The sequence below is a fragment of the Mus caroli genome, chromosome 4 (genome assembly GCF_900094665.2).
Source record: "Mus caroli chromosome 4, CAROLI_EIJ_v1.1, whole genome shotgun sequence".
NCBI classification, from domain to species: domain Eukaryota; kingdom Metazoa; phylum Chordata; class Mammalia; order Rodentia; family Muridae; genus Mus; species Mus caroli.
Window position 1 is genome coordinate 140,776,105 of NC_034573.1, and position 13,011 is coordinate 140,789,115.

Genomic DNA, 13,011 nt, shown 5'->3' on the forward strand with positions numbered 1-13,011 from the left:
CTCCCTATGCTGAGAATTCATTTTGCCTGTTTTGTGTGTGTGTGTGTGTGTGTGTGTGTGTGTGTGTGTGTGTGTTTTGAGGGGGGGGTTGTTTTGCTTTGTTTTGTTTTTTCCCAAGACAGGATTTTTCTGTGTAGCAGTACTGGCTGTCCTGGAACACTCACTATGTAGACTAGCCTGGTCTTGAACTCATAAGAGAGCTCCCTGCGTCTGCCTCCTGAGTGCTGGGATTAAAGGCATGCACCACCATGCCCAGCAGACTTTGACTGTTTTTACTGTTTATATCGATAGACTCTCAGGAACCAGAAGTGAAGTGAGAAAAACATATTTGCTAAATCGCCATCTGACCTCGGGCTGAAATCGGTCAGGCTGGCCGTGAGGCATGGAGGGTGCTTAAAGCTTAAAGTAACTTTCTAAGGCCTTCTGCTCCCAGGACACTGTGGTGTTACAACTCTACCCTAGTGTGAAAACATTAATATCCTTACCAAGATACGTCAATGGGGGGCTGGTGAGATGGCTCAGTGAGTAAGAGCACCCGACTGCTCTTCCAAAGATCCAGAGTTCAAATCCCAGCAACCACATGGTGGCTCACAACCATCCGTAGAGAGATCTGACTCCCTCTTCTGGAGTGTCTGAAGACATCTACAGTGTACTTACATATAATAAATAAATAAATCTTTAAAAAAAAAAAAAAAAGATACGTCAATGGGCAATGCCCAATTTGGGGTTTTAAGCTCTGGCTGCCTCTGGTCATAGGGGTGTGTATCCACGGCCAGGTCTGCGTGGCTCAGTAAAACCTCAAATTCAAAAAGATCTCTTGGTTGAGTGTACCCCTATTTTGAACATTTAGGCGCATGTCCGGTTCTTTCCCCGCCCTCACCCCTCAGGAGACTGCTCTGGTCATGTTTCCTGCTTTCTGACCCTGGGTGGGGGGAGGTGTCAGGGCTGGGGCGTCCACAATGTTCTCGAAAGGAGATCTGTTAATCTGAGGTCCCTTAGGTTCTGTTAATCCGAGGTACGGTAGATAACCCTGAATCTGTGGCTGATGAAACCAGGCGGCAGCTACGGGTCTGGCCGACCGACCGCTCTTGTGTTTCTTGTTTGTCTTATCTGTCTTTAGTTTTTATGAATTTCTCCTTGTCACTTTCTCCCCACCATGAGAACAGGATGGCCCAAGCCCACCACTGACTTTGAGACCATAGTGGCCGACTTGGGGTGATTTACCGAAGAATCCTCCGGCCCTAAATGTTGAAAGGTACGGCCTACGGACCTTCACGCAGAGGACTGGAACGGCCCTCTTTGCTGTCGGCTGGCCGTCCAGGGCTCCACCAACCTTCCTCGCTGTTAGAGAACAGTGAGGTATTTTTGGAAAATGAAGAGGAACCCTAGACACCTAAAGAAGGTCGCTACGCCCTGTAGGAACCTCCATCGATCGTGTGTTGAAGCATCTCTGACACTAACTGCTCTCTTCCCAGTCTGCACTCCTCCTCCTCCTCCGAAGAGCTCGGCAGTCCGCGCGCTCCCACCGAGCCACCCACACCGGTGATCTTACCCGCTTGGACGAGCCAGCACCATTCGCAGACCAAGACCAGAGGCCTCTGTTGCTCTCTTCTCCACCTCCACTTTTACTTTTTCGGTTGGAAGAGCCATCCCCTTCTTTGTCGCATAACTGCAGGCTCTGGCTTCTTCTTGAGTCTGTCGTCTTTATCCACCAATGCATCCGGGGGGGGGGGGTAAAAAAAACAAAACCAAAAACAAACAAAAAACGAGACGGGATCCTAGATAAATCTGGGGGAAGAAGGGCCATCTGAACGATCCTTCCAGAAACCCCCGCTTACACCCTCTTTTTAGACACACACACACCCTTCATCTTTGAATGGACTTGGATCCACTAAATGGCCCCGCTCCGTTCACTGAGGCCTTATAACACCGTCCGTTTAGGGCAGATCACGTGCACGGCCCAGAGATAACATTTCTTGCCCGCGGCAGGCGGTGAGAAAGGCTGTTTGGATGCACCTTCGACCTCAGCTTTCTGGGACAAAGAATGTCAGCCAGGTGGCCCAAATTTGTAGACAACCGGTTATCTGTTTAGGATATCAACTAACCACAGGGTCTGTCCGATATTTAGGTGATCACACGCGGTGCCCTACGGCGGCATCCTGGGGTTTTTCATCCTAGGTGAATTTTTGGAACTGTCCCATACTGCACTCCGGATTCCCAGCTGGCTGCACTGGTCCAGCCCTTGTGTGAGCGAGCGAAGCGCTAAACTTGCAGCCGCGAAACAGTTGCCGCGCGAGCGGTCAGAGGCTCGGAAGCCACTGCGTATCTGTTAGGAAAACTGCCCACATCCCAGAACCAGGTACGTCCCCACCACCCTTGTTAAATCGTCTCCTATGGCTACTGTCTGTCATCGCACATGGAGTACCCTTTATAAAGCCCACTCCGTCCCTCTTCCTCTCCTCTCCTGCCGCTGGCTTTTCGTGCCAACTTAAGCAGCCAGGGAAGGCTTTTCTTACTCCCAGACTCCCTTTGCAAATTTTATATATTTCGTATGAAAACTCAAGGCTGGGAAGCGCCCAGGCCTCTCCTTCAGCCACCCCACCCCCTGTCTGAGACGCTCCAGGGGGGCCAGACTCCGCCCCCCAACTTCCCTACCTGGCCGGAAAGGCTTTAAAACAGCTGTGACTGCTGTTCCCAGCCTTAAGGCCAAGAGTAGCCAGGCACTAACTATCACCCACACCTAAACTAAGGTCATTGTGTAAGGCAGGTCGTCTTCAGGTCCCAGACCGGAGGTAGAGTGGCTAGGCCCTGCCCTACAAGAAGAACAAAGTTCCACCAATCCCCAAGGCTTGTCCTAAAGATCAGACCACGCAATCCCTCCAATCCCAGGCCACCCTGAGAAGCTCCACACCCCCTCCCCCAAGAAACCCTCTATAAACCCTCTGTCCTGCCCAGTTCTCTGCTGGTTCTTGCTCAAGCACAGGAAGCCACCGTCCTAGGTTTTTCTGTCCCAATAAATCTCTTGTGTGAGGTTTTTTGTGCGGTGTGTCTTGGTATTTCTTGGCTTCTGATAACTTTTTGAGCCATGCTGTAACTCTTTGGCTGGGAAAACATTCCTTGCAATTGGAACCTAAATTCTATAGGGGAAACCTGTCCCTTCAGAGCTGGAACACTTAACACTTAGCCCTCTCCAGCTCCCCTCCACTCCTCAGAGAGTCACCTTGTGTCTCAGTTTGGGTTTTAATGCTCAGACACCATGACCAAGGCAACTCTTATAAGGACAACATTTAATTGGGGCTGGCTTACAGGTTCAGAGGGTCATTTATCATCAGGGTGGGAACGGGTTCTACATCTTCATCTGAAGGCTTCTAGCAGAATACTGACTTCCAGGCCACTAGGATGAGGGTCTTAAAGCCCACACCCACGGTGACACACCTACTCCAACAGGGCCACACCCTCTAATAGTGCCACTCCCTGGGCTGAGCATATGGTAACCATCACTTTCCACTCCCTGGCCCCCATAGGCTTGTTCAAACACGAGTCTATGGGAGCCACATCTAAACATAGCATAATGCAAAATACATTCAGTCCAACTTCAAAGGTCCCCATAGTCTTAGAGTAGTATCAACAATGTTAAAAGTCCAAAGGTCACGGTCTCTTCTGAGATTCATTTAATCACTTAACTGCAATCCCCAAAGCAAGACAGGAAACCACCTGGGCAAACTCCAAACTCTGCATCTCCATGTTTGATTTCAAAGCAGTTTTCACATCTCCAACTCCTTTTTCATCTTTGTTGACTGCAACAAACTTCTTTCTCTTGGGCTGGTTCCACTCCTTGTTAGCAACTTACCTCAGAAGATAGCCCACTGCTCTGGCATCGCAAACATTTCTGGGTCTCCAAGGCAACTTCAATGTTACAGCTTTTTGTTTCAATGTCTGGGATCCACATGTGATCTCCTGGGCTCTTCCAGCTCTGCCCTCTGTAGCACTCTATGCTCAGGTTGATCTATTCCACTGCTGCTGCTGTTCTTGGTGATCATCCCATGGTACTGGCATCTTCAATACACTGGGGTCTTCTGCTTCAACTAGGCTTCACCAATAGCCTCTCAGAAGCTCTCTTCATGGTGCCAAGCCTCAGCTCCTTTGCATGACCCCTTCAGTCCTGGGCCATCAACTGCAACTGAGGCTACACCTTCACCAGTGGCCTTCCATGGTCTCTCACAGTGCCAAGCCTCAGCTGCTCTTCATGACCCCTTCATGGCTTCAAAACCAGTACCACCTGGGTGACTTTTACACATTATCAAGTCCTGCTGCCACACAAGGTTCTTTGTGCTCTCAGAAAACACTTCCCAGAAGACTCCACCTCAGTCATGCTGGTCTCTCCTTCTTCTTTTCTTCTTCTTTCTTCTTCTTCTTCTTCTTCTTTTCTTCTTCTTCTTCTTCTTTCTTCTTCCTTCTTCTTCTTCTTCTTCTTCTTTCTTCTTCTTCTTTCTTCTTCTTCTTCTTCTTCTTCTTTCTTCTTCTTCTTCTTCTTCTTCTTTTCTTCTTCTTCTTCTTCTTTCTTCTTTCTTCTTCTTTTCTTCTTCTTCTTTCTTCTTCTTCTTCTTTTCTTCTTCTTCTTTTCTTCTTCTTTTCTTCTTTTCTTCTTCTTCTTCTTCTTCTTCTTCTTTTCTTCTTCTTCTTCTTCTTTTCTTCTTCTTCTTCTTTTCTTCTTCTTCTTTTCTTCTTTTCTTCTTCTTCTTCTTCTCTTCTTCTTTCTTCCTTCTTCCTTCTTCTTCTTCCTTCTTCTTCCTTTTCTTCTTCCTTCTCTTCTTCTTCTTCTTCCTTCTTCTTCTTCTTCTTCTTTCTTCTTCTTTCTTCTTCTATTTTTTTTTTCAAGACAGGGTTTCTCTGTGTAGCCCTGGCTGTCCTGGAACTCACTCTGTAGGCCAGGCTGGCCTCGAGCTCAGAAATCTGCCTGCCTCTGCCTCCCAAGTGCTGGGATTAAAGGCGTGCACCACCATGCCCGGTGCTGGTCTCTTCTTTTTTTTTTATTTTTTTTTTAAGATTTATTTATTTATTATATGTAAGTACATTGTAGCTGTCTTCAGACACTCCAGAAGAGGGCACCAGATCTCGTTACGGATGGTTGTTAGCCACCATGTGGTTGCTGGGATTTGAACTCTGGACCTTTGGAAGAGCAGTCGGGTGCTCTTACCCACTGAGCCAATTAATCACCACTATTTTCTTAACTCCAGCTAACCAGCATCAATTGTCCTAGTAGTCCCTTCTATTTTTCACTCTAAAGCAGAACCACATGGCTGAAGCTGCCGAGTTCTGCTGCTTGCAGGATCTGGAACATGGCCCTTTGTTCTATTACATCACTAGATTCCTTTTTTCCAGCTCCTTCAATGCCTAAGCTTGGCTGTTTTGGATCTTGCTCTGTAGATTGACCTTGAATTCAGAGATCTGCATGCCTGTCTCCTGGGATTAAAGGTGCGTAGCACCTTGCCTGGATCTAAGTTTAGCTGGCTAAGATTTTCCCCCAAAGTCCCACTCCCTTATTTGTTATCTCCTTGAGCACAGGACTCAGCTCCATTTCACTCCCTGGTGCCCCTTTAGTATTCGAGCCATATATTTTATATTTTTCCTTTCTCAGCTTGCTATGCTTGTTTAAAATATTCTTCATGAAACTTAACCAGAGAACAAAGTCTCTGCTGGGCTTTTTTGAAACTTCTTTTGTCAATACAATTAATCCGAGTCTCTTTACCTTAGCCTCAGGTACACTCTTCAGACAAGGGCAAAGAGCAGCCACATTCTTCACCAAAATACCACAGAGACAGTCTCTAGAGCACACAGTGAAGTTCTTCTCCACTGAAACCGCTTGGGCCATGTCTGCACAGTTCAAATCACTCACAGCAACAAAGTCTTCCATATTCCTACTAGGATAGATAGCTAATTAAGCCCCACTTCCATGCCTTTCCAAATCCACATTCTTTCAAACACAAACATGGCCAGGTCTATCACAGCAATACTACAATCCCTAGTACCAACTTCCATCTTAGTTTGGGTTTTATTGCTGTGAACAGACACCATGACCAAGGCAACTCTTATAAGGACAACATTTAATTGGGGCTGGTTTACAGGTTCAGAAGTTCCGACCATGATCATCAAGGCAGGGACATGGCAGCATCCAGGCAGGCATGGTGCAGGAGTTGCTGAGAGTTCTACATCTTCATCTGAAGGCTGCTGGCAGAATGCTGACTTCCAGGCAGCTAGGATGAGGGTCATAAAGCCCACGCCCACAGTGACACACTGTGATAGTTTATATATGCTTGGCCCAGGGAGTGGCACTATTAGGAGGTATGGCCTTGTTGGAGTGGGTGTGGGCTTAAGACCCTAACCCTAGCTGCCTGGAAGTCAGTCCTCCACTATCAGCCTTGAGATGAAGATGTAGAACTCTCAGCTCCTCCTGCACCATGCCTGCCTGGATGCTTCCATGCTCCCGCCTTGATGATAATGGACGGAATCTCTGAACCTGTAAGCCAGCCCCAATTGAATGTCATCCTTATAAGACTTGCCTTGGTCATGGTGTCTGCTCACAGCAGTAAAACACTAACTAAGACACACACCTACTCTAACAGGGCCACACCTTCTAATAGAGCCACTCCCCGGGCTGAGCCTGTACAAACCATCACACCAATAAATCTCTTGTATAGGTCTATTATGTATAGGTCTGATCTCTGTCATTCCTTGTGCCTAATCTGCCTTGGTTCTCTTCCACCACAAAACCCTACTGAAAAACCTTTCTCCCTGTACATACATTTAAAAAAATGTAAAAAGGGATGGCCAAACGTAAGGGACCTGAGTTCAAGTCCCATCAACCACACAGTAGCTTACAACCATCTGTAATGGGATTTGATGCTTTCTTTTACTGTGTCTGTAATATATATATATATATATATATATATATATACACACACAAATAAATCCAAAAGATCACCCCCTTGTTTAAAAATAATCGATGCTGTGGAATTGTTGGTTAAGGAAGCCTTGGACAAATTGACCCTAGGCCAGAATCTGTCATAACTCCTCATGCCATACCACGAAGGGAATCCTTGGAGGATCCCCATAGCAATGGATCTGCAATCCCCCAAGAGCCCACTATCAACCCCTGCTACTGGATCAACCCCACATAAGGTTGAGGCCCCTTTAAATCCTGCCAGTCTCCTCCTGGAAGGGGATGGAGAGATGCTACATCACATGGTTGTACAAAACAAGTACAGCTCTGTTTCTACTCAGATATGTCCCCTCAATGGACCTGGACATGAGTCTGCTCACGGATGCGATCGGCCTCGTAGTTAGTGGCGAACTGTCATAGACACAGACTTCTGCTTACCAGACCGAACTGCTAGCTCTCCCAAAAGAATTCTTGCTTGCCCAAGGAAAGAGAGTTTCATAACAACGATTGCTTTGAAGATGCCACCCTCTCTACCCATATATGAAGAAATCAGTTGCAGGGGACAAAAATAAATAAGATTGGGGGGGCTCCCTAATTAAAAAAAAAAAAAGATTGGGAGGCTAGGGAGATGGCTCCCCAGCTAGGAGCATTGGCTGCTCTCACAGAGGAAAGGAGTTCAATTCTCAGCTGTCTATAAATCTCCAATTCCAGGGATCCAACACCTTCACAAAGACATACATGTAGGCCAGACACCGAATGTACATTTAAAAAGTAAACTATTATCAAGTATTCCGATTGGTGGCAATGTGTTACCATTTCAGGAAAAATTAGATTGAGATCCTAAACCTTTTGTGGAAACTTTGGAAGCAAAAGGAACCTGGCTAGCTGACCGAGCAGCCGGAGACACGGGCACGAGGAATGTAGACTCCTGTCTCACCTCGTTTCCTTAGTCTACCTCTGAAGCCAGAGACCAGGCCTGGGCTGAAAAAGCAAAACCCCCATGAAGACATGGAGGGAAAGTCTTAGCAACTAGGAATTAGTGAATGGGTTCAACGCACACAGAGAAAATCATAGCCTTAGCCCCTGGGACGGGCCAACCTGTTCTTAAGACCATGGCAGTGGGTAGGGTAGTTATTGAACACCAGAGTTTGGTATGGCTTCAGGGAGAAAAGTTTTTAAAGGGGCTTGGGAAAAACCAAGTTATGCATGTCTGGTGTGGGGGAGGTGCACTGTGAAGCTGTGGTGACTGAAACTTACCACTGTGCTCACTGGGACTCTGAAACCATAGCTGATGGGCCGAAGTCAGAGCTCAAAGACCCGTGGAGAAGTACCGTCAAACACCAGTGGGGTCTGCCAACCTCCTCTGCACAATAACAGCATGGGAGCGGGGGAAAAGAGAGAGGGATAGGGTGAATACGGCCAAAATGATCGGGAAGCATGTACATGTATGAAAATATGACCGGGGGGGTGGGAGCTGGAGAGATGGCTCAGTGGTTAAGAGCACTGGCTGCTCTTCCAGAGGTCCTGAGTTCAAATCCCAGCAACCACATGATGGCTCACAACCATCTGATGCCCTCTTCTGGCTTGCAGGCATAAATGCAGGCAGAATGCTGTATACATAATAAATAAATAAATAAACAAACAAACAAACAAACAAATAAGAAAGAAAAAGAAAATGTCATGACGAAACAAAACATTGCTTACAACTAATAAATGCTGATTTTAAAAAAAACAACTTCAAAAAAAGAAATGGGGTCTCACAATAATCTGGGCTCTTTGGCAGGTGTTCTGTTTGCAACATCCTAATAGCCAGAAATGGTTTTTCCATCTTTTGGAAAGATATTTGTTTTCTCCACGTAGTCCTAGCTTGTAGACCAAGCTGGCCTCGAACTCAGAGATCCTCCTGCCTCTGCCTTTAGAGAACTGGGATTAAAGGTGTGTGTCACCACTACCTGGCTTTGTTCTTTTTTTTTTTTTTTTTTTTTTTTTTTTTTTTTTTTGGTTTTTTGAGACAGGGTTTCTCTGTGTAGCCCTGGATGTCCTAGAACTCACTCTGTAGACCAGGCTGGCCTCAAACTCAGAAATCTGCCTGCCTCTGCCTCCCTAGTGCTGGGATTAAAGGCGTGGGCCACTGGCTTTGTTCTTTAAAGCAAACTTGGATTTAGTTACCCAACGCTCAGCTGATGGATATATAAGTTTCTCCTCTCTAGAGAGGATAGGAGAGCCACTCTGATTGTTGTTAAGCAGACAGAGAAAGAGGCTGGGGAAAGGTGTGGATACAAAATTACCCTCCAGACAATGAGCTTTAATGGGGCAGGGTGGGAGGAAAGCTGGGGAGGGGGGCGGCACGTGACCATAGGAACCCGTGGTTCCCATAAAAGAGGGTCAGGGGTAGGGAGGAAGGGGGGGAGAGAAAGGCTTCCCTAGGGATGGGTGGGGCCATAGCTCAAAGCCTGTTTCCGCAGATGGTGAAGCGCTTTTGTTACACAATGGTTAATTCCTGAGGCCAGAGGAGCCAGAGTGGAACAGCTGGACACTACCTCATCCCGCACAGTTTTGAGCCTGGAACCTTGAAATGGCGAGGGCAGCTATAAAACGAAACCAGGTGGTGATGGCACAGGCCTTTAATCCCTCTCCCTCTGGATGCAGGCAGATCCCTGAGTTCGAGACCAGTCTGGACTACAATTTCCAGGCAGCCAGGCCTAAACAGAGAAACCATGTCTCAAAATACATAAATAAATAAATAAATAAAATTAATAAGATGGAAAACCATTTCCCACTAGTAGGATGTCACAGAGCACCAACCAAAGAGACCAGACCCAGTGCTATCCTGAGACTCCCATTTCTTTATTTGAAGGCTTGTTTGTTTGTTTGTTTGTTTAAGTCGGCATTTCTTAGTTGTACATGATGTTTTGTCATGTGTATGCTTCCCCCACCCCACCCCCGACTCTGGCCGCATTCACCCCCTGTCATAGTGCTACTACAGAGAGGAGGTCCCAGGACACGGTTGGCTCTTGTGTCAGGGGACCAGGCAGAGCAGAAGGCGGATCTGGTCTGACAACATTCTTGTCCGAGGTCTTCGGGGGAGGGAAGGGGGGGGTTGCTTCGCTGATATTTGCTGATTTCAGATACTGCAAGGCAGCTGCCTAAAGTGGTTCATTCCCAGCTGCTGTGTGAGCTTCCAGTTATTCCCCTGCCTCAGGGCTTGCTGCAGCTTGGACAGGAGAAGGCCTGTTCTTCCCTACCACACAGGGAACTATTGACCAAAATGACCCACTGTAAAGGTGAGAGAACCACGACCAGACTCCCTGACTGGCTTATACTCAAGTCAAAGACCAGAACCCAGGGAACACTATAAAACACTATAAAACTATAGAAACAAAACAAAGTCTACATAAACTTGAAAATAATCAGAATTGCATAGACATGCCCATGTGATTATATAAAATGTAGCTTTGAATGTTTACCTTAGAAGAGAAGAAAATCCTTTTATTTATTTAATTTAAACGTGTTTATTTGGAGACAGAGTTTCTCTGTGTAGCTCTGACTGTCTTGGAACTCACTCAGTCTGTAGACCAGGCTGTCCTCCAACTCAAGGATTTGCCTGCCTCTGCCTTCCAATTGCTGGGATTAAAAGTGTGCGCACCCACAGTCCCGCTGAGAAGAAAAAAAAAAATCTCAAAATTAATGAGATAAGTATCTAGTTTTAGACAGAAAAAGCCCAGAAAGGAAAGAATAAGAATAGCAGGTTCTGGTGCCGGGCGTGGTGGCGCACGCCTTTAGTCCCAGCACTCGGGAGGCAGAGGCAGGTGGATTTCTGAGTTCGAGGCCAGCCTGGTCTACAAAGTGAGTGCCAGGACAGCTAGGGCTACACAGAGAAACCCTGTCTCGAAAAAAACCAAAAAAAAAAAAAAAGAAAAAAAGAATAGCAGGTTCTGACAACCAAGCGTGGTGGCTCAGTCACTGGGCCCCCACCTCTGCAGGTTTTCCTCTGACCTCTGTACCTCAGCTCCCCCCTCACCCCACCCCACCCCCACCCCACACCCTGGGGCAGGCTGTCCTAACTCCTGTAAGAAAGTAGGTGAGCAGGCTAGAGCAGGCCAGTAAATGGTCTGCTTTCACGCCTCAGTTCTGTTCCAGCATCATTCCCTCAGTGAGGGAGCGTGGTGGGTGGGGTGTAAGCCGCAGTAAACCCTTCCCTCCCGGGTGCTTTAGGCCACGATCTTTTGTCACAGCAATAGAAACCTTAACTAAGAGGGGGCATAAACACGAATATTTAAAAGGAAGTCTGACAACACGTCCGGTTAGCAAACAACAGTAGCACGCCCCTCTACCGCAGCCTATAACCTCTGGAGCCGTGGGCTTTGGTCCAGGTTCACAGTGTCAAGCAGGAATTCTCTCCTGCTGAGTGGGCCACTGCGTTTGGTTATCCCTGTAACCTTCACGGCTCATCTTTGACCGGCAGGTCGGAACTGTAGCAGGAAGGGCTTGCTGTGAGATCCCTGACGACTTTTTCTAGAGGCCTGCACAGCAAATGCTCGGCACCTGGAGGAAGTTTTCAGGTCGGGCAGGCTTGATTTCTCTCTATCCTTCCATCAGCTTGCTGGATTTTTAAGGGAGTAACCCATTCATAGAAGTACGGTTAAACACACGACAGCATAGGTGTCCTGTAGAAATACTCCCCCACCCTCATGCAAAGGCAGTCTGACCCTGGCACACATCCAAGTCATACTGAGTTGTAAAACAAGCCAGTTTGCAAAGCAGTGTACACAATGGCTCCCATTGTTTACGCACTTAAAAATAAATATGTCCACACATGTGGAAAAGAGCGCAACCGCTGTGGGTCAAAACTCGCACCATTACGAGCCTTCTAAGTTCATAGAGAGAGGCTGGAAGGAGGACAAGGTGGGCTTGCCTGGAGAAGAGGAGGGAGGACAAGGGCGGGGAGGAAGGAGACATTTCAAGTCTCCCTTTATACAGCTTTCACAGGTTGAGATCTTTCTACAGACGAATGCATATAATGAAAACATCTTCAAGTGCTCTGAGAGCGACTGGGCACTGAGCTGATGTCCTGCAGACTAAATGCCACGGTATTATCTGCCACCAGGGAGAATTGTTGTAAGTGCACAGAGTGGCTGTGGCTTCTGCAGAAGGCCACATAACCAGGTCTTTTACATGGCGGCCTCGTTCTCGCCTGTAAGCTGTGCACACTTCCTTTCCTCCTGGGTAGGTGGCTGCAAGCTGAGGACAAGGAACCAAGCCTCCCCACTTGGCTCCTAGGGCTGACCGTTCACTAGCACATGCAATCTGACCACACATCACGGCTCAGCCTGCAGGCTCGCCAGCCCAGGAAACACTCCCTGCAGAAGGGAGGTCTGTGGGACGCAGGCCTGACCTGACACCACCACATACCAGTTGGGTCCAGTATTCTTCTTGGGAAGACAGAGGCTCAGGCAGGGCAGCTTTCAAGGTGTGAGTCTCCCATTCACGGCCATGATGCAAAAGAGCTCCTCCCCCCAAAACCACAAATCCCCCAAAAGACAAATCCAAGAGGACAGATCTAGCCCCTCCCGCTTTTTGAGGCTTACATTTTATTTTGACATGTAGTACTGTCTGTCTGCACTCATGTATATGCACACCACAGGCATGCCTGGTGACCACGGAGGCTGGAGGAGAGTGTCGGATCAGCTGAGAGCCAGCATGCGGGTGCCGGAAACCAAACCTGTTCCTCTGCAAGAGCAGTGCTGAGCCGTCTAATCTCAGTCCCTCTGATTTTTATTTTAAGCCACCTAAAAACTTCTACGAACATACTGAATTTAAAAATAAAAAACAAACCGGGTGTGGTGGCGCACGCCTTTAATCCCAGCACTTGGGAGGCAGAGGCAGGAGGATTTCTGAGTTCGAGCCCAGCCTGGTCTACAAAGTGAGCTCCAGGACAGCCAGAGCTATAAAGAGAAACCCTGTCTCGAAAAACCAAAATAAATAAATAAATAAACAAACAAACAAACAACAGCTACAAAAAACTTGCCTGTTTGAGTCAGGGCCATTCAGTGAAAGAGGGAGGGGGAGAG